This window comes from Pseudoliparis swirei, chromosome 18 (genome assembly GCF_029220125.1).
Source record: "Pseudoliparis swirei isolate HS2019 ecotype Mariana Trench chromosome 18, NWPU_hadal_v1, whole genome shotgun sequence".
NCBI lineage: Eukaryota > Metazoa > Chordata > Actinopteri > Perciformes > Liparidae > Pseudoliparis > Pseudoliparis swirei.
In genome coordinates, this window is record NC_079405.1 from 21,364,438 (window position 1) to 21,371,445 (window position 7,008).

Genomic DNA, 7,008 nt, shown 5'->3' on the forward strand with positions numbered 1-7,008 from the left:
AGACAACTTTCAGAAAATCCATCGCTCCAAGTCCCATGAAAGAATTAGTTTAAGTTGTGTCAATGACATTTAACGTAAATAAGTAGAAATAATAAACATTTAATACCTGATGAATGACTTTCCAGTAGATTTCTCCAAAACACTTTTTATGGGCTATCCATTTCGAATGACTTCTTCTAGTACAACATAACTTGAAACACAGCGCTGGCTGATTAGTTAGAGTTCAACAAATCTTCAGAAAACGTGTGCGTCTGTCAGCTCGCGTTTCAACACAGTTTGTGAGTTCACATCCACGTCACGAGGACATCGTGTGGAACCCTGAGCGTAGCTGGCAGGAGGACATTTGTTTTTTCAGTTCTGGGGGTAAGTGGAGGAGAATTAATGGCTGCAGTGATAAGTAACTCTTGTAATGAAATGCTCAGTATTTCACACAAACTAAAATAATTACAAAACATGTCATAAATCCTTATGCCATGCAGACTGGAAATGACAGTATAATTATTTTTATTTAATGTTTTTCTAGATAACAATCAAGCGCTACAATGTAATGACTCGCTTAGGAAATGTGTGTACTTAAGTATTAATTTAAAATTTGCCATTAAATAGTTATATTTAATGTGGAATTTATTGATCCACTCTTGTTGTCTGGCAATGTCCCAGTCATTATGTAGATTAAGAATTTAGAACATAAGATTTTATAAAGTATGATGCATTATTTATTGGGGCTCCAATTACAATCTAAAGAAAAGCTATTATAGATTAGTCTAATTTATTTTACATTAAAGGGCAGTTTTGTTACAAAAATGCTTAATACAATAATACTTTTGACTTATATTTAAATAAACGTTGGACAAAGGAGACCGTTCTTCAAGTCCTGTGTGGAACCGAAAGCCAACGTTGAGTTTAAGCCTGTTACGTCATCACATGAGAGTCTGATATGGTTATTTATTAATGCTATTTTCAGTTGGAACGTTACATTGCTACGTTGCAATGTTAAGTTAATTTTAAACTAATCATGTTCTGACTCCTGGACAATAGTATGCCGACATTGAGATTTTAAAAGATAATGAATAATAATTAGGAAAAGTACAGCCACCTCTGTTCGACAGCATATGTATCATTTATGTTTTTAATGTTTCCACTTCCTTCAGTCTTTAAAATGAGCGTGAAACCATTTTTTATTGCGACCTATTCATCTCGACAAAATAACATCAATAAAAATGCTAATGATAAACTTTAGAAACCACATTTAGATTCTTCTTTAATGACCCCGGTGAGGAGAAGGGGTCGTTTCAGCCTAAACAGTAACAGGATAGAGCAAAGAAACACGGAATATACACAGCGGAAACAAATGCTGTAAATAAACACAGACCACTTGTACAGCATCTGTGGATTGATAGCATTATTCAAAGCAGCAGCATAAAGGATACACAGCAACACACGTCATAATAATATGACAATGAAGAAATAATGTCACGTTATTCAGTATTACAAAGTAGAAACATATGTGACTGCAGATCTAAAGGCTGGACAATGAATAGGATTTGTAAATATTTAACTGGGATATTTAAGAAAATGAAACATTGATCATGTTAATAATACAAGTCTGATAATATGTTGTAAATAATCCCAAATTGCACTTCTAGTTGTATGGACTCTCCCTACACTTTGAGTCTAATTTATTTTCCAAAAAAAGACAAAACACTCTAAATACAAAGATGGCTTTGAGTGATAGCATTATTATTTTACTTTAAAAAATGTTCTATAGAATTTTTTTATTTTGGCTACAATAAAGCTGAATAAAAAATCTGATATTGTTACAGCCATAATTTGTTTTGTTTTTTACAAAAAACATCAAACAATTAAAATACTAATAACTAAGATAAAATAATATAGTGTCACCAATACATTAAAATATATAGTTATCATTAGATCGTCTCTGTCATTACTCTATCATTAGATAGACTGTGCCACTCACCCGTGTCAAAACGTAACTCTGGGATCAGGCAGGAATCTGGAGCCTACAGTTGCTGAGGTAATGCCTGACATCCACGTGCAGTGAGGGTGAGCGGGATCCCATCTGGGATTGGTAAGAGGTCCCTCCAGTTCCCCCTGGAGACTTTTCTGATCTTCCCTGATTACATGTGGCAGCCTCTGACCTGCACTGAAGGCCCCTCTCCTGACATGGGGGATTGACGATTATCGATGCAGAAACCTCTGTTAATTCAGCGTACTTCTGCAGCTGGGTAACTGTTTTTAACCTCACTCTGACAAAATCAAGTCTATTTTGGGATAGAAAATGTGTACCGATGGTTGTGCGGGATGATTTTTATTCAATCAAATTTGTTTTATTCTCCAAAGTCCCAGTGATGAGCTTGTACCTCTCTGATGCTCCGTGTAATTCCAGATTTAGTCCAGGGCCTGTGGAAACTGGAGCTCTCTTTGATTGAGTGAATCACCTGCTGTGGAAATTATAAACACCGAGCAGGAATTTACATTAGGCACCCAGTGGGAAAAGTGCACTGAGCTGATGGCTTTGTCCGAGCGACGGAGTAATAAAATCTCTTTTGTATACAAGACATATTTCATCAAGGTATCTGCACTTCTTCACGCCGACTCTTTAAAAGCCATTTCATCCATCTTCAAACAGAGCTGCAAGAGTCGAGTGTGATGATGTCGAAACATTTGAACGGCGAGGACGTTTCGCCTTTTTGCGATGAGCTTTTTAGAGTGAAAATTGCCACCCTTCAATCTTATCTTATCATAGTGGAGAGCTGTCATGCTGCGCAGGAAATCGCGCCGACACGATGAAACGCCTTCAATTAAACTATGAGCGATTGTAGGCAAAGTTCAACTGAGACCAGGCACCGAGCAGCACGTAAGCAGTGGGGGCGAAAAGAGGAAAAAATGTGTTTTGCTGTGTAGTCATGGAAGCCTGTAGAAAACATCCTCCTGATGCAAAACTGACTTTGCACATTAAAACACTTAAAAATAGTTTGTTTGAAAACATGTGAGTGAAAGGAAGCGACAAAAGTGGCACCAATATGTGCAGAGTGAGCTATATTATTCAAAGAAATGGAGAGTTTGTCCATTATTAGTGTGATATTGGAGTCTATTAGCGGCTCTCTTTCTCTGACCATGTGTACCAGCCAGAGGCCTTTTGCCCTTCTACCTCTGTGACTCAACTCATTGCGGCGCAGTTCACCAGAGGGAATTCCTCCAAGTTTATTTAGCTGTTTTTTGGCCAAAAGCAACTCCTGCTGCTAAAGAAACCCTAGGAGCGCACAGAGCTAAAGTGTTGCAATGCTAATGGGGAAATGTGAGTTTTTTCCCCCTCACCGCTATCGGGGAGCTATATGCTGATTATGTGGGTTGTCTACAAAAACAAAAACAAGCACCATTTGAAAAGGCTTTTGTACGCCTCTGATTAGTTTTTCTCTCAACAGTTCCATCATCAATCATTAGATTGAGCCCTTTTAGCTTGTTAGCTTCGGGCTCAAAATAAGTGGTGCGTTCATCCGCAAGTTAACGGTCCCGACTCACTCCCTGTGAGATAGCTGCTCGCCCCCCTCGTCAAAGTAACGGAGCTTTTTTTACTAACTGTAATCTAATGATTGATTTTTCAAGTAGTAATCCCTGGAACATATTTGTTCTGCTTTAAAGTGGTTTGTATCCGCCTGCTTGGATTTGAAGGCTCGGTTATGTCACATTCTCTTGACCCTCCCTAGCTGTGATGAAAAAGCTCCACCAGATTTTGCAGCAGAGGCACAGAGAGCTTCTTATGGCTGGTAAACTCTGACCAGCAGCTCCACATCTCCCCCAGTGTGCCCTCAAACACAGCAGGACTTTCACCAAGGAAACCGCTGTTAGTGTCCTTTGTTAATCCAAGTTAACATTAATTTATTGGACCCTACCTTTTGTAACTTCCATTCTTCACTAATGCCAGTTACGTAACAGGCACTCTTGTTTTACCTACACACATGCTTATTTTAACACCAATAACAATGTTGTTGGTCTTTTAATGCCCACACCTAACCCAGTGCTTTTGATGCCCAAACCTAACCCAGTGCTTTTGATGCCCAAACCTAACCCAGTGCTTTTGATGCCCAAACCTAACCCAGTGCTTTTGATGCCCAAACCTAGCCCAGTGCTTTTGATGCCCAAACCTAACCCAGTGCTTTTAATGCCCAAACCTAACCCAGTGCTTTTGATGCCCAAACCTAACCCAGTGCTATTGATGCCCAAACACCAAGTATTTTTTTGCCTAACTTTAATCGAATACTTTTGCTGGATCAGTGAACCTAAAGAACTATGTCGACCTACGTAGGAAGACACTATACACGGAAACAAACTTCACACGTCCAGAACAGACACAAGAGGAATCGATCGAGCGTCATACTTTGAAGTGTTGGTGTTTCACAAGTTGGGAGTGAAAACATTCTGATTAAATGTCACTGGGAAGTAAAACGGTGATACACTCTGATACTCGTCAACTTGAAGAGGTCCCACTAGTATGTGGGTTTTTCATGGAAAACAATAGGTTCTGATGTTTTCATATGCATTATTTGCCATCCTGATGCAAAAAAAAGTAATATCATGAAAAAAAGTAAAAACTTTACTGTAACATGTCGGTTAGCAATGCCTTTTTTACTCAATCACCTGTCCTTTTAAGCTTTATCCTGACAAACTTTTTAGCGTGGTTTGAGTTTAAAAGTAATTTGTTGATACAGGACTGTTGATACTGGTCCAGATCGAGAGGATTTAGCCCCACCATTAAGGCTCCGTCTGAGCATGAGCAACAGTTGCCGTGTGCAGATCCTCAGTGGCAACCCCCGGGCCCCGGAGTAACGTGGACATTTCAATCCACACTTGCTGTCACTTTAAGTGCACTTGAGGCCTCATTTATTTCAGAGCACTTGTAAACTTTCCCATTTCCACAAGAACGAAGAAGAACTAAAAACAAAGTGTGCGTCGATTGAGGATGTTAAGTGTAGTTTTCCATTTGTCAATGGCTGGGGAAGCAGCCAGGCAGATGTGCGCGCCGTCCGGCCCCGCCGGAGCCAGGCTTTTTCCTCTGAAGACATTAGCGAGAGAGCACTCTCATCCTTAAGAATTTCAATGCTGCGATTAATTGCTAAACTGCTTCACCATTTTGACCGAGCTCTGCTTTGGGACGACTCGTCCGACGAAATCCGGAGTCAGTGAACATCTCACGGAGACTACCGGAAACAAGTGCAGATAGCGGGAAGAGGCTGAGCTCAGTGACAACATAAAGGCGCATATCAATCGTCTATCACATTATGATTTAAAAATCTTTGGCTTTCACTCTGGGCAGTGATCACTAAAAAGGTTTCCAGTGTGGTGAAGGCCGGAGACAACTTGATAAAATAAGAAAGGAATAGTCTAGCTGGATTGAAATAGCCGTGTGGAAATAGCAGAAGATGGGTGAGAGGGAGCGGGGAGTACACTCCCTTCAGCGAGAGAACACATGGATTTGGGTCTGCTGAACGTCAACATGAGTAAGCCATGTATCACTTAGTTTCCATGATTCCTACACAATTAAATCATTAAGTGTCATTAAGGGACTTGTGTAATAGCCCCTCTGGTGCTGGCGGAGGACTGCAGAGAGATCCAGCTCAGCGCCTGCTGCTATGCCCATACTATAGTTTATTTGTTAATCTGCAGGTTATTACAACATCGTAACTCCGTTATGAAGCCACGTTAACGCCACACACTCGCTCCCATTGTGGTCTTTGTGAAAATCTGAACTCGGCACAATCGCTGGGGAAGTTTGAAGTTTTACTGTAAATGTTGAGTCTCCGGGATGGAGAGAAAGAAAAAAATAGTTTTTAAAAAAAAGAGGAAAAAGGGTTTTAATGTTCTGCATCCACTTTGGCAAAAGACCCAAGAGCTGCCGAGGCCAGGTCAACATTCTGAAAAAATAAAAGAGTGGTTATGAGTGGAACCACTTGTATTTAGATCGTTACTTCACACGGCAATTATTACATACGGAGCGTAATGAGTCATTGCGAGAAGATTAGCTCGCTAATCTCAAGGAAACATAGTACCTGGAGGACGCCGAGCGTGCAGAAAAACATCCAGGATGATCAAATAATGTTTTTATCATTGCTATTGTGATCGAGTAACCGATACTAGTCTGGTTTTAAAAAACTGTTTTTAGAAAAAACAAAACGTTGACGAGGGCCTCGGCCGGAGCCAAAGCTCTGGAGAACATTTGCTGAAGAGGAAATGTAAGCTATGTTCCATCCAGGCTCACTTTAACATTAAAGACACTAACTGGAAGCATTACGAGTGTTTCGCCTCACATCTTTCCAAATGAATAGTAAGAACGCTTCGATTACACCCTATTGGGGAACAAATGGCTTTTATTCCCCCGCAATACCAGCGCAGCATTATGCACGTCCATGCAAAATGCCTTGTGTACTCGCTGCTTGGGTAACAAATTGCCATATCATGTGTTACAATTACCTCCCCAGTTAGGCCGGCCAATACATCTTCCCCAATGGAATGAGTTGAAAGCTATGAATTATGGCCATATTTCAGTCTAAAAGAAACAAACCACTAATTGCGACGTGGCCTCTCGGTAATTTTCAACAAGGAGGGCCCAGAAAGGCACTGCGGCATTGGGGAAATCATTTGCTGCTGCTCCTGCTTTATTTTGGTTTCAAATAACAGACACTACTAATTTGGTGTGGGCCTGACCCCTGCGCCCCACCACCCCCCTCATGCCCCGTGGGGGAAACTCCAATCAGCCCACATCTCCACCAACTTTTCCCCCCCCCCCCCCCCCCCCCTACAACCGGTGAACTGAGGACCGCCTTTCTGAAATGTTTCTGCTAATTCCCATTTCCTTTATAATCACAGGCTTTCATGTGAGTGGCTGTACGGGGCCCCGACTGGGGAGGGGGGGTGGGGAGTGGTAATTACTCCGGGGTCCCGGGCATTAACCCGACCAGGTGTCACTGGATGGCCTGTTTACCTCAGTGA